The sequence below is a fragment of the Lacerta agilis genome, chromosome 2, assembly GCF_009819535.1.
Source record: "Lacerta agilis isolate rLacAgi1 chromosome 2, rLacAgi1.pri, whole genome shotgun sequence".
Lineage (NCBI taxonomy): Eukaryota > Metazoa > Chordata > Lepidosauria > Squamata > Lacertidae > Lacerta > Lacerta agilis.
In genome coordinates, this window is record NC_046313.1 from 75,580,168 (window position 1) to 75,604,988 (window position 24,821).

Consider the following 24,821-nt stretch of genomic DNA (forward strand, 5'->3'; position numbering starts at 1 on the left):
TAGTTTTATAACTTTTTCTTTTGTTTGCTATTTCCCAAAAAGGCTGGCACCCCAGATGCAGGGAAGACAGTTATTCTGTTATTTCTTCTTAATGTTTGCACTCTCTCTCTCTCTCTCTCTCTCTCTCTCTCTCTCTCTCTCTCTCTCTCTCACACACACACACACACACACACAGAGAGAGAGAGAGAGAGAGAGAGAGAGAGAGAATTTTTCTGTGTATAACACTCACCCATGTATAAGACGACCCCTATTTTTGGGGAGTCCAATTTAAGAAAATGGGAGGAGATGGCTCAGAGTTGTTGAGTTTTTTTGGGGGGGGGAATTGCCAGAGTTGTTGAGCTTTCTTGGGGCAGGGGAATGCAAAAAAACAACAACAAAAAACACCCAACTGACAAACGCTGCACGCGAAGCCAAAACCGCCAAGTGCCTGCCTGCTCGCAACTAGTGGACGGCAATCGCAGGAACAATTGTCACAGCGGCAGCCAATCCACAACAACCCTTGCCGCAGCCACCATTCACCCACCCAATTGCTGCTGACAAGCTCCTGCTTGCGGCTGCAACCAATCACCCCCCTCCTGCACTATCCATGTATAAGACAACAACCGATTTTGAACATTATTTTAGAGTAAAAAAAAATAAACCCTCATCTTCTACATGGAAAAGTACAGTAGTTCATGCATTTATTTATTTATTTTAAAATGCTATCAAAATGGAAAATATATTGTGTGAAGATGACAAACAATCAGGGTAACAAATGGAAGTAAGAGAATAGTGGTCAGATGATTAGGAGCTGAATCAACATAGCAGCTGTTTAAGTATTGTCAGGTTTTGTTTTCGCATCCTGCAGCTTCCAAAAGTGTAACTATGGTAAACAAGACACTTGTGCAATTATCATTCCTGTGATAAGTGTGTGTGTTTGTGTTTGTGTAAGTAGTGTTTTCTCACCCTGCCAAGCTTATCTCTGTCTAGGAAAAAATGAATGATGTTCTCATGTTAGTGATAGCACCACCGATCCTTAAAGGGTTCCCTAAAGAGTCCAGATGTGTGAGCTTTGCTGATGTGAGAAGTTCTATTGTAAGAAGTCCAGCAGTTAGGTACTTCCTGCAAGGTACAGGTGTGGGATAATTTTAACTTAACCTGAGGGGAAAAAGTCACAGATGGGTGGTGATTAATGCTGCTTTGTTCCTCAAAGTGTTGATGTGGCAAAGTGTCCAAATGCCATTGTTTTCTGCAGTCTCAGGGCAACCATTATAGTTGCAGAATTAAGCATGTGCTTAAGTGCCCTGTGGGACTGTGCCTCAGAACAGATAAACATTTGGTAAAAACTGGTCGAGGAGTGGGGCGGGGGGGCGGGGCAGAGACTTTGTTGGGCCAATTTGTGTCCACAAAACATAATGCAGGGACCTTGTAGTTTGTTTGTTTGTTTGTTTGTTTGTTTGTTTCTTAGAGCTTTTCTCCACATGGATTTCTCAGCTAAAATAAATTATTGATTTAAGTGTGAAACAAGCATAAGCCTTTTGAAGATGACAGGCCGAGGAAAGCTGATCTCAACTCAACCAGACTTTCAGGGACAAGCGTCCATTTGAGCCACTGGGGCAGGCATCTAAGCCCTAGCCATTGTTGTCTGGAGAGTCTGATAGAAGACTTACTGGACTCTTTAAGATACGAACAATGACCATTTTCTTGGCAGAAATTCTTAGGGAAGGACTGCCATAAAAAAGAAGACAGGGCCTTCTGAGGCAGTACATCATAGCAGGAAAATGGTTGTTGTTGTTCAGTCTTTCAGTCGTGTCCGACTCTTCTTGACCCCATGGACCAGAGCACGCCAGGCACGCCTATGCTCCACTGCCTCCCGCAGTTTGGCCAAACTCATGCCAGTCGCTTCGAGAACACTGTCCAACCATCTCATCCTCTGTCGTCCCCTTCTGCTTGTGCCCTCCATCTTCCCCAACATCAGGGTCTTTTCCAGGGAGTCTTCTCTTCTCATGAGGTGGCCAAAGTATTGGAGCCTCAACTTCAGGATCTGCCCTTCCAGTGAGCACTCAGGGCTGATTTCTTTAAGGATGGATATGGTAATGCTTTTTTTTACTGAAATTGGAACATAGCTTGGAAACCCCGATGACTGTGTAACTTTAAAATTTGTCATAAGACCCTAGACCATGGAGGCTCTTGCACGAGGGGTACTGGGAGCAAAGCACATTAAAACAAAAAACATTCCTGTCCACAGATGTGCAAAGAATAATTGATTTCGTTTAATGAGGAGATAATGGCACTCGGCACATTTATAACGGCACATTTTCCTGTACAGGTCTCATTGTGATGAAGGCAGCAAGGATAAAATTGCAGCCCTACCAAGTCAAAATGTTACCAGCTGCCACCAGACCCCATGATGTGCCACATCAATAAATACCTAAAACAATAACAGTAAACCATACTGAAATATCAGCAGTTGGTTAGTACACAGGCCAGAGTCTTAGCATCAATGCACAGGGAAGTCCTCAACATTTTTTGGGGGGGGGGCGGAGGGGCGGTTTGTTAGAAATTATTTTTGTTTGAAGTTTGCTTGCTATTACTGTATTTCATCAACCTATTTTTGTACTTTGGGCATTATGCTTCCATATGTTTAACTGCTAGCCCCCATGTAATATTTTAGTTTTGAAATAAAAAACTGAAAATTAATTTTAAAAATTACAGAGCACTTTGTCTAAATAAAGACTTGCACACCATTTCGTATTCTAGTGCACCATGACTGCTAAATAACTCCCTGCCTGTTTTATTGATTGATGGTACTACGGACCAGTAGGATCAACTTCCTAGTTCTTTGATGTAGTAAAGTTTCAGAGTCCAGGTTCTATACAAAACTACAGAAAAGGTACAATGAATTTGAAGGATGTTGTCCTACGACCATCTGTGTGTAAAGCAGAGAAACTAAAATCTAATTAAGGATTGCCACAGCAGGCTTATGACACCACCACCCACATGAAGAAGTATGACGATAACTTTACTGTCTCAAAGAAAAGCTATAGGGAGCTCCTGATTCTACCCAGATGCCACTAAATCCAGTGCCACCTAGTGACTAAAATATATAATGACACTATAATAAGCTCATTTAGGATAACATGCCAATTCTAGCCCTCTTGCCATATTAGTGAGTAGATAGATAAATTTGTTATGTTTATATCCCCCCTTTCCTCTTAAGAAGCTCAATAATGGTGTACATGATATTTCTCCTTCCCCTTTTGACCTCACAATAACCTTGGGAGGTTGTTTAAGCTCAGAGACAGTGACTGGCCCAAGGGATTTGAACTCTGGTCTCCCAAGGTCCTAGTCCAACACTAACCATTACACCACACTGCCTCGCTACCAAAACATGCCCAGTTCCCATGAGTAACAATGGCAATCTGTAAACATCTGAACAGTTTCACAGTCAAGAGTTGAAGATTAACATTTGCTCCTACTCCCTTTCTTGGCCCAGATATTCATTCCTGCTTAATTTTTCTTATTTATGCAAACTTCTGTCAGCATTTGACATGGCTGGCTTCACCAGAGTGTTTCTGATGCTAACAAAGTGTTTCCAAAAGGGTTGGGGGGGGGTGAGTTATATATTTTCTGTCATTTATCAAGATAAATTGGTTTCATTGCTTTGTGGAAAAGACTCCATCAATTTATATGAAAGTGAAGAAAGAGGAGGCGGGGCACTTTTTATATGTGAGGATTAAATAATGGCTTTCCTTAGTAGATTTTTCTTCACTTTGCATTCCTGATTAAAAATATTTATTTTAGTTTAGTCTTTCAAAATGAGGAAATGGGTCTGTAGTTGTTCGTTGTAATGTTGGTGCCACGCACAGCTTTGTTACTAACGTTTATTTATTGTGCATATCCTAGCTTTATAAATGATAGGTTCCAAAAACAAGAAGACAAGAGCTAGCATATTTGAATAATGTATCTGACATTTCTTAATACAGGGCCAAGAACTTGGTTTATCATACCTGAAAGAGCAGAGCATGCATGATTTCCACCTAGCGTTGTTCCCATGTCTCCTACAAGCCATTCAAGCTTTGCCATTAAGAAAAATGTCACTTATGTTTTTTCTCTCATCATAAAATTAAAAATTCAAAGTCAATCTCTTTAGCATATGACATGGATCAAGGGGAAAAGTAAATACAGAACTTCATTACTAAGTAATTGTAGGGCTCTGCAATTTAGTTTGATCATGAATGACTGTACTTTTATATAGTTAACCTTTTAAAGATACTTTTGGCTGGTGTGTTCTGCTTCAGCATAATCTAGGTGACCTTTTTGGTCATGTTGCTCCATAAGACTTTGAATTAACATTTGTTCTCATAAGGTTGTATTTCAAAACTTTGATTCTTTTATTGGGACTCGGTCTTTTATTTCCAATCGTAGTTTCCAGGGCAGAAAAACAAGCTGCCTTTCCCTTGTCTTTTCATGTGGTGGGATCTGCTAAGATGAAAATAACAAGCAAATCTCTGGCTTTGCATATGGTTCTCTCTACAGTACAGTCATACCTTGGGTTATGGCTGCTTCAGGTTGTATGTTTTCGGGTTGCGCATCACGCCGAACCCAAAAGTATCAGAATGGGTTACTTCCGGGTTCAGTGCTTCGTACATGCGCAGAAGCACCGAATCACAACCTACATGTGCGCAGAGGCGGTGCTGCAGGTTATGGACGCTGTGGGTTGCAAACGCACCTCCCGCACAGATCACGTTCACAACCCGAGCGTCCACTGTATATTACTTCTTTGTGTTACAGACACTAGCCTAGCTTTTGCCAACCTGGTGCCCTATGAATGTTTTGGACAAATGTCTTGTCCAGGACTGATGTGTGTTACCATTCCAAACACCTGTAAGTTGGTGAAGGTTCCACTAGCCCAGGGGTCTGCAACCTTTAAGACAAAAAGAGCCACTTGGACCCGTTTCCAAAGGGGGGGGGGGAAACTGGGAGCCGCAAAACCATTGCGACATTTAAAACAAATATAACGCTGCATATATTGTTTCTTACCTTAATGCAATAATAATAAATAACGTATAGGAGCCAATGCAAAGTATAATTAGTAAAAACAACAAGAATAAGTTCTTACTTTTTTGCATTGACTCAGGGGCGTACCCAGGATCAAAACTAGGGGGGGGGGCAAGCCATGGTCCTTCAGGTTGTGACATTTCAGCACGGAAAGGCGAATGAAACCAAAATTTTAGGGAAATTATATATAATTATAGCAGTGCTTTATTACAGTAGTTATTACAATTATTTGCTTGGTTTTTAAAATTTTTTTATTCTAGTTACATGTCTTATACCAGGGGTGGCCAACTCCCAAGAAACTGTGATCTACTTTCAGCAGTGATCTACCCCCGTTTTTGGGGGTTCAGCTCAAAGTTGTTTTGGGGGGGTGTGGTGGGTGGGAGAGAGGGCTTCCCCCTCTAAGATAGGTTGGCATGCGAACTAAGAAAGAAAGAAAAAGGGGGGGGGGAATTTGGTTTAGAAAGCGAGAGGGAGGGACACAAAGGGAAAGAGAGAAAGGAAGAGACGGGGTAGAAAACAGATGGGGGTGGGAATGGAAAAGTGGGGTGGAAAAATATAAATTGGGGGTGGGGTGGGGAGAATATCTATTAAAAATATGTAGTAGTTTAAAAAATAAAAATAAAGGGGGGAAATCTTTTTCTTCTTTTTCCTTTTTTTGAAAACAAAAGGGGAAGAGAAAAGAAAAAGGGGGGATAGAGGGAGAAAAGGGTAATAATAAAAATTCAAATAGAGTGGCTGCAGCAGCTGTGGGGGGTGTTTGTTTGTTTTTCGTTTGTTTGTTTGTTTTAAAAATGGGATTTCCCCCCTTGGATTAAAAAAGGAGGGGAGGAAGAAAAAGAGAGGGGGGGTGGGAGAGCAAGGCAAAAAGCAAAAAAGCAAAAAACAGGTTTGAGGGGAGGGGAAATCGCGCCAGGCACTGCAGCGCGCCGTCGTTGAGCACGTACACCGCCCGTAGCGAGCGCTGGCGAAGCACCGGCCCGTTGCTCTCTGGCAACACCTCGGAGCCCGGCGGCGGCGCAGAAAGCGCCTCGCGCCGCCGCTGGGCTGCTCCAACGAATCCCCGCCGTTCACTCCCGCTGCAGGGGGCAGCTGGGGCTGTTGCTCCGCAGGCGCTACAGCTGGGACGGTGCTGCCGCCCGCCGGGTTCTCCATGGGGCGAAAGCGGGTGACTGCGCCCGGGGAAGTTGGCGAAGGGAGCCCCCGTCCTCAGGGCGCGAAGGAGGGAGGAAGGCTCATCCCGCCGGGCCAAAACAAACTTCGCCGCCGCGCCGGAGGTGGGAGAAGAGAGATGAAAAGGTCGGCGACGCCTTTCTCCCATCAGCGTGGCTCACCTCGAGTGCAGGAAAGCTGCCCAGAAAGCTTCCCGCAGGGTTGCTGGCAGCGCCTGGCGCGCGGGCCGGTTCTTGCCCCCTGCTGATAACCATTTAATTATTATTGAAAGGGGGCATGCCGGAGCCGCGGGAAACCTGTCAGAGAGCCGCATGCGGCTCCGGAGCCGCAGGTTGCTGACCCCCGCACTAGCCCAATCTAACTAAAGTTATCCACGGCTAAGTTTTATTAAAATGAATAGAAGTCAGAGCAACCTTAAGTATTTTTATTATGGAACAATGATTTAGTCCTTGGTCATTATAACTCAAGATCCTTGAGGCAGGATTATTCTTTTAAAAAATTCAAAACTCTTTTGAACAGTGTCTTCACTCCTTCCCCTGCAAATAATTAGGACGCTGAGCATCATGTTCTCTAGGAATGGGGGAGTTCTTATTGGGATTTGCACTAATTCTGGTGTTGGCATGCCCATAACATTGCTTTTCAAGGGCTGTGGCACACCTTATGTTCACCACAGAGATGTCACTGAAAGCAGTGTTCCATGACAGGCTATCCACTCCCATCCTAATTGCCAGAAGTACTTGCCACAGAGGACACTCTGTAGTATATCTGTACCATAATTACCAGAATCATTGAATGGAGGCACAATGGATGTACTTCTTCCGTAAAAACGTAGGAATAGCCACGAAATTCATGAAAGATAAAGCTATGAGTGGTTACTATGAGTGGTCCACCTCTGCCATTGGATGCAGTGCCATCTGAATGCCAGTTCCTAGGAATCACAAGTTGGGAGAGTGCTTGCACACTGCCATGGGCATCTGGTTGCTACTGTGAAACAGGATGCCGGACTAAATGGGCTGGCCTGATCTTTCAGGCTCCTCTTATGTTTTTTTATGTACTCCATGAGGCAAGTAGTTCTACATGTTCTATTGGAGAATTCAAATAAGGATGGCATAAAGTGTTTTCCAGACCAAAGCCTCCTGCTATTTGACAAAGACGGACATGGTAGTCAAGGTATTGCCAGCCACACTACCTTGAAAGTGGCCATGACTTCAATAACAGCTTGATTGCTCCCCTCCTATTGGGCACGTCTGTCCATGTGATTCCAAAGGCACTCTCCCCATATGAGAGACCAACTTGCATCTTCTCCCAAGAAAGGTGTAGTATGGCAAATTCACCCCTGCTAAAGGGCAGGAGTGGCATATTCTTCAAAGAAGAAGCGAGCCTCTTGTTTTTGCAGAAAGTCCTGTTTTAATAGAGTTCAGAGGAATTACTACTTCTGAATTAGAAACACCATGTTAGAATAAAGCAAAACGAAAAGAGTGTGTTCTTGACAGCTGGATTTATTTATAGCTTCTGGTCATTTAAATTATCCACACAGCCTGAAATCCCCAGCCTTATTGCACCTCACAGCCATATTGAATTTCATCCAGCTGAGACGCACTGAAGTCTAAGTGGAATAATAAAATTCTAATCATGTGCAGCATTACGTAGCAATAAAGCTGAAATTCTGCTATGTGCCATTGCCCTTTTGTCTCTCTAGTTGCATTCTCTATACAAGTCCCTTTGACTAATTTTAGACATCATATTTCACAGGTAGCCCTTGCAAAGAATGTGCATGAATTCTTAAAATTGAGCTGCATATTAATTTCACCTTAAAAACTTAGCTGGTTTTTAACTATATTCCATGAGCAGTAGGATTCAGGAGTCTGCAGTTTGCTGTTGATGGGAAAGCAAGCCAGGGTGTATATAGTAATGTGCAGAAACAGCCACAAGAGCAATGGTCCCCCCCCCCCCGGGCCACACTTTCAGATTCAAAATCTGCTCACACAACACTGAATTTTCAATTGATAAGAAATACAGTGGAAACAAAAAGAAACAACTCCTAGCAGTGCTTGATTAATAACATAGAACATAACTGCTTTATAATATCATGGGACATCCAGAAATTATAAAACAGTGCAGCTACATAAGAACATGAATCATTCACAAAATATCCAGATTCTAAAACAAAAATACTACACCTTACTGAAACGTTGATATTTTGTGTGATATAACGAAGGACCCTTCCTTTCATCTTACCACTTTATCCGCTCACTTATTAAAAGAACTAACAGGAATTTCTTAGGTAAACTAAACTCCCACTTATCCCTTTAGCCTTTAAGTAAACGTTTCTCTTTTTAAATAAAAGAGAGTCCCTTTCCAGCACCAACGAGGCCAGGTACCCCTTTAAACTCTAGGCAAAATATGAGACTATTCCTTGTGTCCACAGTATGATGGGTTCAGCCACTAGAAATCTCCTCATGTAAAAGCTCACCTCTTCCCTGAGGTAACTTTGTGACACCCTGGGTCTGTTTGCCTATTTCGCCCTCACAGTGCACCTCAAAGACACACCCTCACAGTTCCACTCTTGAAGGAAGTTTTGTCTTTTAAATGAGTGTCCACACAAATGAGTTTCATGTACCTTCGCTGGAAAATAACACAGAGGACTTTCTGACTGGCACTTTAAAGATGAATTTTTTTTTGCTTAAGATTGTAATGGTTGCATTAAGGTTTCTTTGCGTACATGCTTAGTTTCAGTGGTAATATCTTTGTTAATCATATAATATATAACCTTACAACTGTTGTTGTTCAGTCATTCAGTCGTGTCCGACTCTTTGTGATTCCATGGACCAGAGCACGCCAGGCACCCCTATCCTCCACTGCCTCCCGCACTTTGGCCAAACTCATGCCAGTCGCTTCGAGAACACTGTCCAACCATCTCATCCTCTGTCGTCCTTCTTTTCAACCACCCCACACTCCCGCTCCCAAGCACCCTCTCAACTGACAAAATGGCTGCCCATTCTCTTTAAACATTCAGCCGCCCCGCCCCTCATGGAACGTTCAGTCAGTTCAATCTGGAGTCTGCGTTAACCCTTGATGGGCCGGGTTGAAAAGGATAGAACAAACAGTGCAAAAACGTCACATTTTGCTTTGTCCTTGAATCTTCCCACCACTCTTGCCATCCTCTCCCGCCACAACAGAAATGCACACCACAGCCTTTGAGAACCACTGCACTAGTTTCTGATCTGCTGTTTTGTTTGTCCCAGTTCATGTCACATCCTTCTAAAATGGTATAGATGGTTGTAGTTATTGTTTACTTGTGACCAAACAGGATAAAGTCTACAATGGCTACAATCCTAACCATGTTCACTCAGAGGTAAGTCCTACTGAATTCAATGGGGCTTAGGCACAGGTATGGATTGCAGCCTTTGCTGTTCCAGGCCAAGTTTCTCTGTGTCTACATATATAAAAATGGACAGACCATATCATTACATTATGTTTATTTATTAAGCTTAGTCGCTTTACACAATTGTCTGAAAGCGACTACGTGTACTAGGAAAATACACAATGCAACATATGAAAAGCAAGATAATTTAAATGTTAAGCAGTATTCAAGGTAAACAAACCATAAAACCAATTGCTCCAACCCTTCACATGTCTAATGGTCACAGAGAGCTGCAACCCATTTTTTCTGCAAAGAAAAGACTAACACACAAATGAGAGAAAAGACAATCTTTCGCAGCCCCGCCTTGCTAAAAATATGTCAATGTTGGCTCCAGGTAAGCTTCCCTGGGGATAGCATTCCATAGAGGGGGAACACTGCTGAAAAGGCCCATAATTCCCACATCAGACAGCTGCCAGAGCATAGCAGTGGTTAAATATGAATGATAGTTTCTACCAGGAGGCTTTTTGTGTTCGTTTTTTTACCTCTTATTTTGTTGGGAATCCAGCAGTGGATTTCCACAGTATTCTGCTGATGAGATTATTAGCTTTAAAATTTGATTCAGAAAGCATTTTGAAATGTAGCAGGGTAAAAAAAAAACTACTGCAGTTCCTCCTGATATGCTTCTCTCTGCTTTTCTGGATAGGATCTGGAAACTGAGACTAAATTCTGCTGCATGTTTGGCCTCCGAAAGGGTATAGTACGAAATCCTTTGGAACTTATTAACTTTTACCAACGTTGAGGACACTGACTGGGGTTTGGAGGAGGAAAAAATGTGGCAATTATCTCCACCCACGGATCTGGATAGCATCATTCATATAGAAATGGGAGGAACAGGAATGGGACCTCCTTCTCCAGGGATAGCAGCAGGATTACACTTGCTGAGCAAGGGTTGGGCATAATCCAAAGAGAACTCTTTTTTTAAAAAAACTTGAATCCAGTGGTCCAGAGTGTTTATAAAAAGAATTCACCATAAACTAATCACAGTACTTCATTGTAATGTTCCCTTGAACATTTAGGGAATGGTAATATCTAAGCGCCATTGGGAGTAAGGGCAGGATATAAATTTAATAAAGTAATATCTTACCAAACTGAGATTTCATTTTGTGTATTCCCAGTTGGACAGGTTGAGTCCCGTTGTGAAATGTGCACACACAGGTGCTGGAAAATGTCAGTGAATTAAGCAGTGATTCCTCTTCTGTAGGCAGCCTGAGAGATGCAGAGGGGTCCTGCTCAAAAAACAGCTCAGATGAAAATAAAAAAATACAGGTTTTCACTATTTCATGTAATACTGTATTTCCAGAGGTCCCTGTTCAAAAACAAATGCATAATTACAGCTTTGATTATTGATGCTGCTTTATTTACCCCTTTGTACTTGGTTGCCAGAATCGCCGATAGTGCCTCTAACTGCACTGGTTTCATTTATGAACTTATGATTAACCAAACAAGTCTCTTATCTGAGACTTATGTCATTGCACAGTTTATATTACAGCCACTACAGTCAACTGATATCAAGCTGATGTGGACCAGTGTGCTGTCACTATGTCAAATTGCTATACTGATTCTTCCTTGTTCTGATGTCTAAATGGTTTTAAGTCAAATGGGGAGGGAGGACTCTCTCTCTCTCTCTCTCTCTCTCTGTGTGTGTGTGTGTGTGTGTGTGTGTGTACACATACACACACATCATTCGTTCTTAAAATCATAGCAGATGAGTTCAAAGATACTGCATTACATAATTTCCAATGCTTGTTTTGAATTCCTGGGCCCTCTAGTAGCCTCTGGTAATGTGTTTCTGGAGGCCATCTCTCTTTCATCCAATACTTCTCTTACGTAATTTGTGTGCGCATGTATAAAATGTCGTTCCAGAGGAAAATAATCATGGAATGATTAAAAGGTGAAACTGAAATTCTATGATAGAACAGAACAGAAGGTATTTCACTCCAATAATTCAATGGGGCAAACAGAAAATGTCCTTGTGCATACTTCCAGTTCCCTGGCACACCCAAAAGAGAACTGTCTCTCTCCAGTGGAGTGGAGGTGTGATAGTTTAATTTCAAATGAGGTAGGAATGGGGAGGAATTAAAAACCCAGAATATGAATGTATTGCTATAGCCAGGGTACTAGAGTCTGTTAGTGAATATTAGGAATTAATAAATGGTAGGATTTAGATAATATTTGATACTGCAATAAAATATAATTAAGATCATTGATCCCCAAAATGCAATCAAACAAACAAATCTCCTACTTAAAATATATACCTTCAACTTTCTTATGTCTATGTCTCCCCAATAACATAACATTTCTTTATTGTATTTTACATTTTCTTGTTCCAATAAGATAGGAACAAACTCAGTTTTCGGATAAATCTGTTGTCCTGCCGTCTCCTTTCCTTGACCCTGATTATGTTTATTAATTTTATCATCTGTGCTAAGTCCTAGACCTTACTCAGCCAATTTTTTTAATCCAGGATGTTCTGGTTTCCCCCCTGCACCTGGCATATGGTCATTCAAATGGCAGTTAACAGATGAATTATCATTTCTTGGTCCTCCTGAAGTACCACCTCTTTAGCATAGCCAAGTAATATTATTAAAGGATCCCTTGGTTGATCATAGCCCGTAAGTTCTTCTATTAATATTTTATCCCAATATAATTTGATTTTTGGACATAACTATAAAATATGAAGAAAGCCTTGCTTTTGAGCATTTGTTTTGTACCTTCATTACTCTTCAGAGACTAGATTGCTTTCCCCACCCCCACTTTCTGAAACTGAGAGCTCTTTAAGTTTAAATATGCATTGAAGGCTGCCTGAAGCCATTTGGTTGCTTCAAAGAGAGAACTGGCAAGGCTTTGGTCTGACAAGGACACAAGAGGCTGTAGTTCTATACCCGCTTACCTGGGAGTAAGCCCCATTGAACTCAATAGTAATTATGCCAGAATAGTCATGTATATACTTGCATTGTGTTTTTTGTTCACTTGGCAAGCTGTGCAGTAATCAGAATCAGGTAAATTTAACGAATGGGCCTGCTTCTGCCAGACTAACCCTTAGCCCAGGGGTCAGCAAACTTTTTCAGGAGGGGGCTGGTCCACTGTCCCTCAGACCTCTCTTGAAAGGACCCCCCTCTCCCAAAAGGACGCCCCCCGCTGCCACTCACACCGCAGCCGCCAACAGCGTTGGCAGCGTTGTCGTTGTCCTCTGCCTCGGACAGGGGTCCGCAGGGTGCAGAGCCCAGGCCACTGGCCTGGGCGTCAGAGGCAGCCTCCCCGCTGACACCACTTCCTCCTGCTCGGCTCTTGGCCATATGTGGCTGCCTCAGTGGGAAGGAAGGGGTGTCGCCCAGAGGCGTCCGTGGCTTCGGATTGGCTGCAGGAGCTTCCTGCAGCCAATCTGAAGTTGTGCCAGTGTTGCTGCCTGCCCAGAGGTGTCCACGGCTTCGGATTGGCTGCAGGAAGCCATACCAGTGTCAAGGAAGTCAGTACCTGCATGGCGAGGACTCCACACTGCACCGGTTTAGTGTGGGGACTGACCCAGCGGGCAGCAGGGTCTGTGGGCCGGATTTACGAGCCCAGTGGACCACATCCAGCCCCCGGGCCTTAGTTTGTCGACCCCTGCCTTAGCCAGACTACTGGACTGAAAATTAGTTGTGGTTTGGGGTGCTTGTGATTCCTCTGACCCCATCTAACAATACTAACTAAAACACCTCTTATATTCTGTCATGGAAATAATAATTGCATTATTTCTGCTGTAGGGAAGCTCAGGCCTGGGGGGGAAATGCAGCCTCCAGCCTGTTCGCTCTGTGCCTCCCAAGTTGACGTTTGAATTCAACTTTTTTGAGATGGCAGCAACACTGCTTGAGGGCGAGGGCCCTGAGAGTGGTGGGCTTTGTGCTGTTTGGCTACAATCACCAATTTCTTGCCATATCATTAGACAGTTTTACACAAAGACACTGGAACTGTCCTACAAGAGCCAGTGTGGTGTAGTGGTTAAGAGCGGTAGACTCGTAATCTGGTGAACCGGGTTCGTGTCTCCACTCCTCCACATGCAGCTGCTGGGTGACCTTGGGCTAGTCACACTTCTCTGAAGTCTCTCAGCCCCACTCACCTCACAGAGTGTTTGTTGTGGGGGAGGAAGGGAAAGGAGAATGTTAGCCGCTTTGAGACTCCTTCGGGTAGTGATAAAGCGGGATATCAAATCCAAACTCCTCCTCCTCCTCCTCCTCCTCCTCCTCCTCCTCTTCTTCTTCTTCTTCTTCTTCTTCTTCTTCTTCTTCTTCTTCGGCAGAGCGAAGCAGCGCCCTCAGACAGCAACTGCTGAGGGTGGCAGGAGACTCCTACAATTCCCCAAGTCAACTAAGATAGCTTGTAGCCCTCAGCTGCGGTGGAGGATTTTGTCCCATTGCCACTGTTGGAAGAAGTTTCAACTGCTCTTCTGGTACATGGAACAACAGCAGAGTGGGGATGGGTGAGTGGACAGGAGTGCTAACTTGCCCTTACCCTTAGGCAGCAAAATGACTTGTGCTGTCCCAACAAAAGCACAACCAGTTGCTTTCTTAAAAAAAAAAAAATAGAGATGAGATTCACCTGGAAAGGACGGTGCAACTGAGAAAACAAAAAGCGAAACAGTGATGGTTAAGACAGTGCTGTTTAAGGTGTGTGGACGACAACCACCACTATAATAAATACTTATCCAAATGCTGGGTAATTTATGGTGCTTCCTGGTTCTTGTCACACACAAAATACCATTTGCATTATTTAAGAAGAGTAGGAGTTCTTTTCCATTACTATTGTGGATTTAATGAAACATACTGTATATTTTTCTTTCTTCCTGTTGTTATGCATAATAATGCGTTTCTATCATATATTAGCATGCTGTTGTTTTTAATATTAGCATTCTGGTTTTGCATCTCATAAGATCAGTTTAGAAGCTGAAAATGTCACTTTACAGGTGAGACAAAACATGCATTGGTTCCCAGTTGAGAGTCACAATGTGTTACAAATGTGCTTATAATGAAGTGCTTCCCTGTCCCACTTTTGAATTCTTAAAAGGAAAACACTATTGGGCTTGAGCTTATAAGGTGCCTGTGCTGGACCATTGAAGCTTGTTTGTATACTCACATCTCATTAGCTGGAGTAACAAATGTTTTATTTATTTATTTATTTATTTATTTATTTATTTATTTATTTATTTCTCCCTGTTAATTCTCCCTGAGTCTCAGTGTCATAGTATCCTTCTGGAGCGGTTGTCCGAGCTGGGAATGGGTGGCACCGCTTTGTGGTGGTTCTGGTCCTACTTGGATAGATGTTTCCAGAGGGTGATGTTTGGGGAGTGTTGTTTGGCCCTGTGAAGTCTTCAATGTGGGGTTCTGCAGTGTCTGATTTTATCCCCCATGCTGTTTAACATCTACCTGAAACTGCTGAGTGGAGGTCATCTGGATTTTGGGTATATGTTGTCAGCAATACGCTGGTGACACACAGCTCCATTTCTCCTTTATATCTGCAGGCGTGGCAGTGGATGTGCTGGACCATTTTCTTGCCTTGGCAATGGACTGAATGAACAAAACAGCAGAGGGATTTGAAGAGATGGACCATGACTGCAGAGACAAAGCCACCAAGCCTGGATTTGGAGATGATGATTCAGGCTGGATTTTTGCCAGGAAGTTGCAATGCATCAGAGTTTTCAAGGTCGAAAGTCAGGTGCTCTGTGTAATTAAGCAAACTGACATTGTCAGCTAATGCAAAGGGAAAAGCATTGCTGTCAGCAGTCATATCAAAAGTGAACAGGACAGCACTGTCCCTCCTGTAAAGGTACGTATATAAAATGTCCATTTGGCATGATATACAAGGAATGGATGCTTCAAGTAGTGACGAAATTAGATATTAGCTTGGCAAGATTCACTTGTTGCAGCACGTGGGATTCCAGATATTTATTTGCCAGCTTGAGAGAAATAAGGTGTGTGATCAGCGTTTCCTAACCACTCCAACACCGCACACATCGATTCCTCACTCCCCATTCCTAAGTGTACATTTTCTAATATATTTTGGGGTTTTTTAAAGGTCATTACCAATATGTTACCTTTATTTACAGAGTAATCCTACCTTCCTGAATGAGAAGAGAGCTGTGGCACAGCCACTACTGCAGGGAGAACCTAGCTGTATTGCGTTGGATAGGTGGAGGCAACTTTTTGACCTGTGTTTTTATTCCTTTTACATTTTATCTTCCATTGACCACAGTAGAAGCGAAATGCATACACCAGCTTTGGACTGGCGTATGGTGTGCGGGGGAGAGGAGAGAGAGACACATCCAAGGAATATTAAGGCTTTGGATCCTGCAAATCCATGGCCTTCCCCAACCTGCCCCGAGAATGCCTTGTTCGTGGCTTCTTCACATACAGAGGCCCACCAGTGGAACAGTGACAGCAGTGGAGCTTTCTACCATTGCACTGTGAGGACGTGTAACTGCAGACCTCCCTCATGAAAAGGGAGCCTGCAGTACCCGATTTCTTGCTGACTGTCCTCCACAAAAGCTTATGCCTTGTCCCATTAAGAATAAACACATTTTTGAATTACTGTTGATAAAGACTGCATAAACATGGACAGATTCACTTGGTTTCACTCTGGACAAGGCCACAGATCTTTCATCCAAGTAACCATTCACCTTCAACGTTCCTTTTTGAATCTCTGACTGGACAGGCCCCAATGAAACCTCTTAACTCACTGGGATCCACTCAGCTCCAGTGGCTTCAGGTCTGTTCTTGAACTGAGGCTTCCTATCCTAATGTGCTGTAATGCCCAGTGGTATGCATTGTCGTTGTGCCAGTGCAATGAATTCATGACAGTATGTCACCTTGACATAGGGCCTCTCTGTTCATCTGTAATCTTTAAAACGTTGACCAGCACATTTTCTCTTATTGCTTCTTAAAGATGAATTGTGTGTATCCCTGCATTGCACATTTTTTTAATTTACCCCTCTGCACCCCAAAATAATCTCAACCAAAACATTTTCACAAGAAGGAAATTTGAACTTACCAGTTGTGAGAAATTAAGTTAAATGGGTTATAAGAATGTATGTGATAGATATATATGTGTCTTTTGCACTCAGGTTCACATAAAAATCACTCAAAGTACATTTCAAAGCCCAAAGAAGTAAAAATATAAAAAAGAAACCACAACAAACAGAAAGCTAAAAATCTATAAAAATGCAGAATCAGCAGCAATAAAATTTTATTAGCCAGCTTCTTCAAAAGCCTTTCAAAATAAGGATACTTTGATTAACTCATAAAAGGCAATGAGGAAACTAGCCTGGTGTGCTTCCCTCATCTTTCACAAAGATGAGATGCCACCCAGGAGAAATAGTGGCTTCCTAACACGGGAAAACTGAAGTGAGCGCAGGCATTCTTCCAAGACTGTGGGTTGGGCCAGAGCACTTTGTGATTGAAAGGATCATAGAAGAACTTCAGCTTTGCCTGAAAACCTATGAGCCAGTGAAGCTCTCAGAATGGAGGTCTCTGCAGCAGCTTTGGTCAACAATGAAGGGTGATACTTTCTTTTTTATTATGTATAGTAATAGTATTTTCACTGAATCTTGTTTTCAGTCTATATCAACACTACAAACACAACCATAGCAATAACAATAAAAAGGAAACTAAAGTAAAACAGAATGCTGGTTGAGGGAGGGAGGGAGGTGGAAGAGGAGTTGGGTCAGAACTCTTAGGTTTTTCTCATTTTCTATTTATGGAGCTGTCATAAAATATATTTGTAAGCAGCAAGCACTGAATTTGCTGCAGGTTTGCCCTATAGTTTGGCAGCCATCTAATGTCTGTAATATACACCATTTACTTATTCATAAGACTGTTTTTAAATCATCTCATTAAAAATATGACTAAATTCATTAAAACGCCATAAAATACAAATGGCCAACAAATAAATCCTGTAAATAAGTACTGATATGGGTAAAAAAAAAGATGCATAGTATGCAGCTAGTTCATGCAACTGATCCATTTCCACTATCTTGGGGTAGGCCTAAGGACACTATACTTTAGGGAGGTATCCCATCAATGCTTTTTTTTGTCCATAAATCTTAGATCTGTTTACAATTGTGTAGCAACAGCACAGTACCACACAATATGTACCAAGTGTCCTTCGGTATCAAGACACCAGCAGTTAGAGGAGGAGAGAATATTTTTCATAATCACAATGGGGACTAATATGTCCTATACAGCAATTTCTCTTGTAAGAGGCATTGTCTCGAACCATGAGCACCACCTCCCACTGTGGTGGGAGTGTTTGATTCTCCAGCTTCCTGTTCTGCCCTGCATACATCAAATTGTGTTGTATCAGTTTTTGTTCTAGCCATAAGCCAATGGTAAAAAAATAAACCATTGGTTTGGATATTGTTGGTAAACAAAGTAGGCTATCTAATATGGGCAGCAGTTTAGAAACACTTGGGTTGGAAGGAGCAAATTTAGAATCTAACTCACATTTCTGGTTGTGTTGCAACAACAAGAGTCAGGTAGTCCATATTTCTTGATGGTAAGAGGAAAACAAAACACCAAAGCCACTTCCCTTGAGAATGGAAAGATTCTTAACCAGCTTGAGATTAAATGTTTTCAAAGACATTCCATGCAGGGTGCATAATGTCGACTACAAAGAAGTTGCGGGGGGACTAAGATGGTAGTGAGAACCCTAGAGATGTACTTCATGCATTTACTTCATGGCTATATAGCCTCCTCTATCTCTTATACTCAGCATCCCCTCCCCCGACACATTTATGTTTCCAAAGTAATCACAATCTAAACAATCTGAGTACCTGGCCTAATATTTTCAAGACAGTCCACCCCATAAGTCTCCCTTCCAGTGTTCATCCCTTTTATTTGGGTTATCAAACATTCCATTCTCCATTCCCTGATCAAAAACAGAGAGCCATAATTCTCAACTATTGTTAGGTTTGTTATGTTGTGGTCACATGTAGTTACACCTAGACCGGGGGTCAGCAACCTGCGGCTCCGGAGCCGCATGCGGCTCTTTTACACGGCTGCCGCGGCTCCGGGGCGGATACGCCCGCCCACTTCTCCAGCTGGCAGCGACCGCCCTCCAGCTGGCCGGCGGTCCGCCCTCCGGAGGCTGAGGGCGCTTCTCAGGGGCGTACCCAGGATCACCTGGCCTTGAACAGCGGGGCAGCGGGGCTCGGAGGTGGTGGGGACGCAGTAGAGGTGGCGCAGCTCAGCCGAGGGCTCTGTCGGGGAGCGCGCCTGAGGCGCGCACGCTCCTTCGGGAAGAGATGGTGCTGGGCGAACGGGAGGGGGAACTTTGAAGACCCCGCCTCCGCCTCCGAAGCAGGCACCCATGGGAGAGGCCACCCCCCGAGCCTGCCTGGCGGGACCAACCCTGCCCAGCTCCGGGAGTCTTCCTAGCGTGGGAGGTGGCCTTGGGGCGGACAGGGGAGCTCCGGGGTCGGCGGGTATGTGGGACCCCGCGGCATCCAGAGACAGCTGGGAGGCGGGACGGGATGGGGGCAGGAAGGGGGCCTTCAGACGCGTCCCCGCACGGGCACTGGAGGCCAGGACTCCTCGGCTGGGTCGTGGGACCGCGGGGGAGGGCTGGCCGCGGTTCCTCTCAGAAGGCTGCTGGCTGCTGCGTCGAGGCGACGACGAGGTAGGCAGCTGCGGGCTGGGCCAGGGGCGGAGGGTGGCGGGCGAGGGGGGAAGCCCTCTTTTTAAAAATGGTCGAGGAAGCGGCGCCTGTTTCCCTGCCGCTGCCTCCTTCGCTGCTGGTTCCGCTCGCAGCCTCAGACCGCGCTCTTGCGGGCGCGCGTCTCTCTCCGCCCCAGAGCAAGGCCGGGACGTTTTTCAGTTTTTCCTCTGTCCTGAGTGTGTGTTAGGGGAGCCTTGACAAAGCACCTGTTGGCGTGGAAGAGAGGAGTCCTAACTTGGATCTGTGTTCATGTGCAAAATCTATCGCCATTGTCATTAAGTGGGCAGGGAACTCCCCTAAAAAGGTTTGAACACTACGAACTACTACAGCCACCTGTATGCAAGTCAGCACAAACATCACAGGCTTCTCTGGTGCAATTCTGTGCTTTATTTAGCAAGAGAGGAGGTTGGAAGAGGTGAACATAGCCTCTGGTCTGGAAGAGGTGAACATAGCCTCTGGTCTGGAATATTAAGGGTAAAAGACACTAAGATTATTGTAAAAGCCAGCAGTCTTCAATAAGACATGGGACAAACATTTAACACAAGTGTGCAGTTGAGGACTCATTTTTTTAAAAAAACAACAACAAATCAAATATTTGTATGCTGTTGCAACCCACCTTGGATCAGGCTGTGACCTGGTAGTGGTCCCCAGGGTGAATAAAAATGAATGATTTTTTTTTTAAAAAATGGATTTTTTAAATTTAAATCGGATTTTTTTTATTTAAATTGGATTTTTTAAAATTTAAATCGGATTTTTAAAAATAAAATGCAGTGTTATATTTGTTTTAAATGTCGCAATGGTTTTGCGGCTCCCAGATTTTTTTTTCCCTTCGGAAACGGGTCCAAGTGGCTCTTTTGGTCTTAAAGGTTGCAGACCCCTGACCTAGACAGAGACTGTTATGAAGGTTTCCTTTCATTACAGAAAGTGGAGACTTGACTTGCTGTTGAGCAGGCAAGATCAGAATTCCAGGTTCCAATTACTTACATCAGGTCTGGCCAATACTAGCGGCCAATCACAGGAAGAGAATGGCATTCAGATCCATGATGATTGATGCATATGTCCAGTTGTGTTTGGTTTATACTACATAACTAGAAAGGTAAAAGGTAAAGGTAAAGGACTCCTGGGTGGTTAAATCCAGTCAAAGGCGACTGGGGTTGCAGCACTCATCTTGCTTTCAGGCTGAGGGAGCCGGCGCTTATTCACAGACAGCTTCTGGCACAATGGGACATCTAGACAGCAATCCTAATGGTGTCTACTCAGAAGAAAATCTCATTGAATTCAATAGGGCTTACTTCCAGTTAACAGGTGTTAGGATTGCAGCCTTACTGTAGTTTAAACAACAACAACAAAAATATCATAATAATTTATTATTTATACCCTGGCCATCTGCCTGGGTTTCCCCAGCCACAAGTGTAGAACATAAACAATACAACCAGAATTTTGCACTGAAGGCGAATAGCGCCCACTGCAACCCAAACACTCGCAAAACACCTTAATCCAGGCATTAAAATCTCTGCAGTGATTGGAATGTTTAATTTCATGATAATTTTAGATATAAAGTTAATTATGTTTTTGTTCCTTTTCATAGAGCCAGGAACAGAAGGTAAGCAAATGAGTGCCTACAAAAATAAAAAACGCAGGCTTAGTATGGTCTGTGAAGAATGTGAAAAGGTAAACTACAGAGACTGTATGGTTGTGCCATCTTGTCCAACCTTATTATAAGGAAAAAGTGATTCTTGTGCAGTGAAGTTCACTTTGCCTAGATCTTTGGGTCTGATTGCTAATTATACTGCAAACAAACACTCTGCTCGAAAACCATGTCAAAGCTAGGTAAATTATGGGATAAAAATAAAATCCATTTAAAGCAAGATGAGTAGAGAATGTATATTTATAGCTGCAGTACATGAACCAGACTTGAACTATCAATTCCTCACTTTGTCATTTAAGATTATTATTTTTAACTGTTATTATAAATCAGTATCTTGACATTTGTTTGTTATGTTTTGTCCTCATTTAATATAGCTTCTCATTGTTCAGTTATGCAAGAGAACTGTTCTGCTCAAGTTCTAACAGACACAACTGATCCTAGCTGCACAGAATATGTCCACAGGATTAACAAGAAGGTGCTTCCTTTAATTTGATGGAAATGGGTAGCTACATTCTTATAATGTGACACTCTACTGCAAGAAGCAAAAAACAAACAAAAAACACCCCATGTTGAGTGGGGGGACACCTGTGGCCCTTTAGATATTGTTGGACCCCAATTCCCATAAACTCCGATCAGTCTGGTCAATGGTTAGGGATGATGGAAGCTGTAATATAGGAACACCTGGAGAGCAACAGGACCCCCACCTCTGGATTAGGTTGCTGTTAATATTCAGGATGTTTTGCTACTCCAGGCAAGAGTGAAAATGCCACCTCCATCTGCCCCACAGTGCCCCCCCCAGTCCAGACAGCTGTGCATTCCCTGCTAAACATTGAAAAGCACCTCGTGAGGTAAGAATGATGGGGGTGGGATGGGCAAGGCAGGAGGTAATAGAGTGCTCCAAAATTACTAGGATGAGCATATTCTTTTTACAGGATTACAGCCCATTCTTCTACGTGCTTACTTAGTTGTATGTTCCCTGGTATTCAGTGGTGCTTACTCCCAGGCAAGTGGACATAGGATTGTGCTGTTAATATTAACCTCTGCACTAACCCTTCAATGTGTAATTTTCACAAAATGCAGGAAGTATAATTAGGTTTTAGTTTGCTGCCTATGAAATACAACAGTATACACAAATCAGTGTAGCTAATATGCAAATATCCCTCTAACCCAGAATCCTGCTCCTACAGCCATGAGTAACAGGAGTTAGTTTTCTGACCATTTATATAAAAAGCAGTGACAACAAAAAAACCCTGCACGCATAAAGTCAACTCTAACCTTCATTCAGAGAAGCAGGCTGGGGGTGGGGGTGGGGAGTCAGCTTACTGCTCAAGGTATTTTTCATAAGTGCCAGAGGCTAAGTGAAGAGGAATGTTCAATATGCATCCTATAAAGCACAGTCATAAACTCCAGAGCTGAGTAATGATGGTACACACTTGTAGCAGAGAGTAATAATGGGCCTCATTCAATATACAATAATGTGATACTAAATATTTATCTGCCTGTCACAAATTTAAATGAAATTCTTTCCATTGCAAAATATGTTGTGCACATATATCATAAACTACCCTTCAAGAGGGCAGGTGGTGTAAAAGGACTAACTTAAAATTATAATAATTACCTGCAGATCTACTGTTGCCTAACAAACCTGATTATCCTGTGTTAGTGAACCTCTAGTTTCACAGACAAAAGCTGGGAGTCAAATGAGAAAGAAGGACACTCTTCACTTACTGCATAGATGGGCCACATTCCCTTCTGGGCAACTTTCTGAGGACTGGTTGGCAGTGGTAGATGGGGTCCGGGACAAAAATGGTGTAAATTTTACCTTTGTAAAGTATACTAGTTTCTGCAGGTATTCCAGCACCCCTCTCTATCCTCTATGTGTAAACCATCTATTAAACTTGAAGGACACATTCCAGCAAGCTCATAGCATGTAGAATGCATGTATGAATGAGAGCAGTGAGGGGTGTAACCTTGGAAGAGTGGGGAGACTTCTGAGGGCCAGATAGACAGATCTGGGTCTCCCCACATAACTGCTTTAAACAACTTAGCCCTGGAGAAATAGAATGCATGTGACTAGTTAATAGGGCTGCCATATTTCAAACGGTGAAAAGACAGAAAAGTTGTTGAGCGTTTTTGCCATTTTGAGCTATTTTAAGGCAAAATCAGCACTGCTGACATGGTGTGCCATACATCCAGATTTTCCAAAACATTTGTCCAATTTCTGCCCGGATGCGGTATTCCAGATATGTCCGGGAAATTCTGGGTGTATGGCCACCCTGGATGTGCAAATATTAAGTATCCAACTGGGAGTGGAACTAGCGGTGACCACAAACCCTTGCCCAGCCCCTCCTCCAGATTGACATTCCAGCTGCATCAGAATCCAAAGGCTCTTTTTCTTCCCCTTGACCTCTCCTCACTTTCCCATCTGGCAGGTCAAGGTTGGTTTCTTTCTGCTTGGGACAAGTACCCATGAAGGCACTGCCAGGCTACTCCTTTCTACAAGAACAAAACTATCAGTTCTAATGGGACTAGTTAGTATGCAGCAGTGACCGGAGAAAATGGCTACCCTCCTGCTCCATATTTCCACTACCACACTAAACCTTTGGTGCATTCCAGCTTCCAAATTTAATTCCAGAGTTCAGGCAAGTGAATGGCTGCATTCCTAGTTCTTCAAAACTTCACAGAATGGAACCATATGTCTCTGCTCCATATGTCTAATGCACATGTATTCCGCTCTGGTCAGACCTCACCTGGAATACTGTGTCCAGTTCTGGGCACCACAGTTCAAGAAGGATACTGACAAGCTGGAACGTGTCCAGAGGAGGGCAACCAAAATGGTCAAAGGCCTGGAAATGATGCCTTATGAGGAACGGCTTAGGGAGCTGGGTATGTTTAGCCTGGAGAAGAGAAGGTTAAGGGGTGATATGATAGCCATGTTCAAATATATAAAAGGATGTCATATAGAGGAGGGAGCAATGTTGTTTTCTGCTGCTCCGGAGAAGCGGACACGGGGCAATGGATTCAAACTACAAGAAAGAAGATTCCACCTAAACATTAGGAAGAACTTCCTGACAGTAAGAGCTGTTCGACAGCGGAATTCGCTGTCAAGGAGCGTGGTGGAGTCTCCTTCTTTGGAGGTCTTTAAGCGGAGGCTTGGCAGCCATCTGTCAGGAATGCTTTGATGGTGTTTCCTGCTAGGCAGGGGGTTGGACTGGATGGCCCTTGTGGTCTCTCCCAACTCTATGATTCTATACTCATCCTCAGTTAGAGCAGGACTGTGGCATCACAGGCAGCATAGTTCTCCGGAGGAAAGGCATATTTCATAAATCTAATCTAGTTTTTAGGAACCAGATATCATTGATTCTACTTCAAGACATTTCCTGTCCAATTTATAGTTCTGGGCATGAGACATTGCAGGGAAATGCCGTTAACTATTAAAAGGAAAAGAAACCGCACCTAGCAGTTACTCAGCTTAATGCTCATTTTAGCAACTGCACATTGCCTGAAGAAAGTGGTCTCATCATTTAGTTCAGGCTATAAATCCTTTGCGACAGATCTGAGCCATTTTGCTAACGGGTTGGAATGAAATCCTATACTCTGATTCGGGCATGGTCTGCACATGAAAAGCATAGAACACCTGAGGGTGACTTTAATTGGGCCAAATAGGGAATCGGGGAAATCTACTAATCCTAATGCAAGTTTAAATTGGGAAGAGGTGGAGACAGATCTCTAGTATGTTAATTTATCTTAGGTAATTCTTCTGTAATCACCTGTGTTGTTGTTGTTGTTTTTGAGGAGCATTCATTATTTCTGATCTAGCCCTGTTCTTGACTCGGTGCCAGCTACCACTCAGTA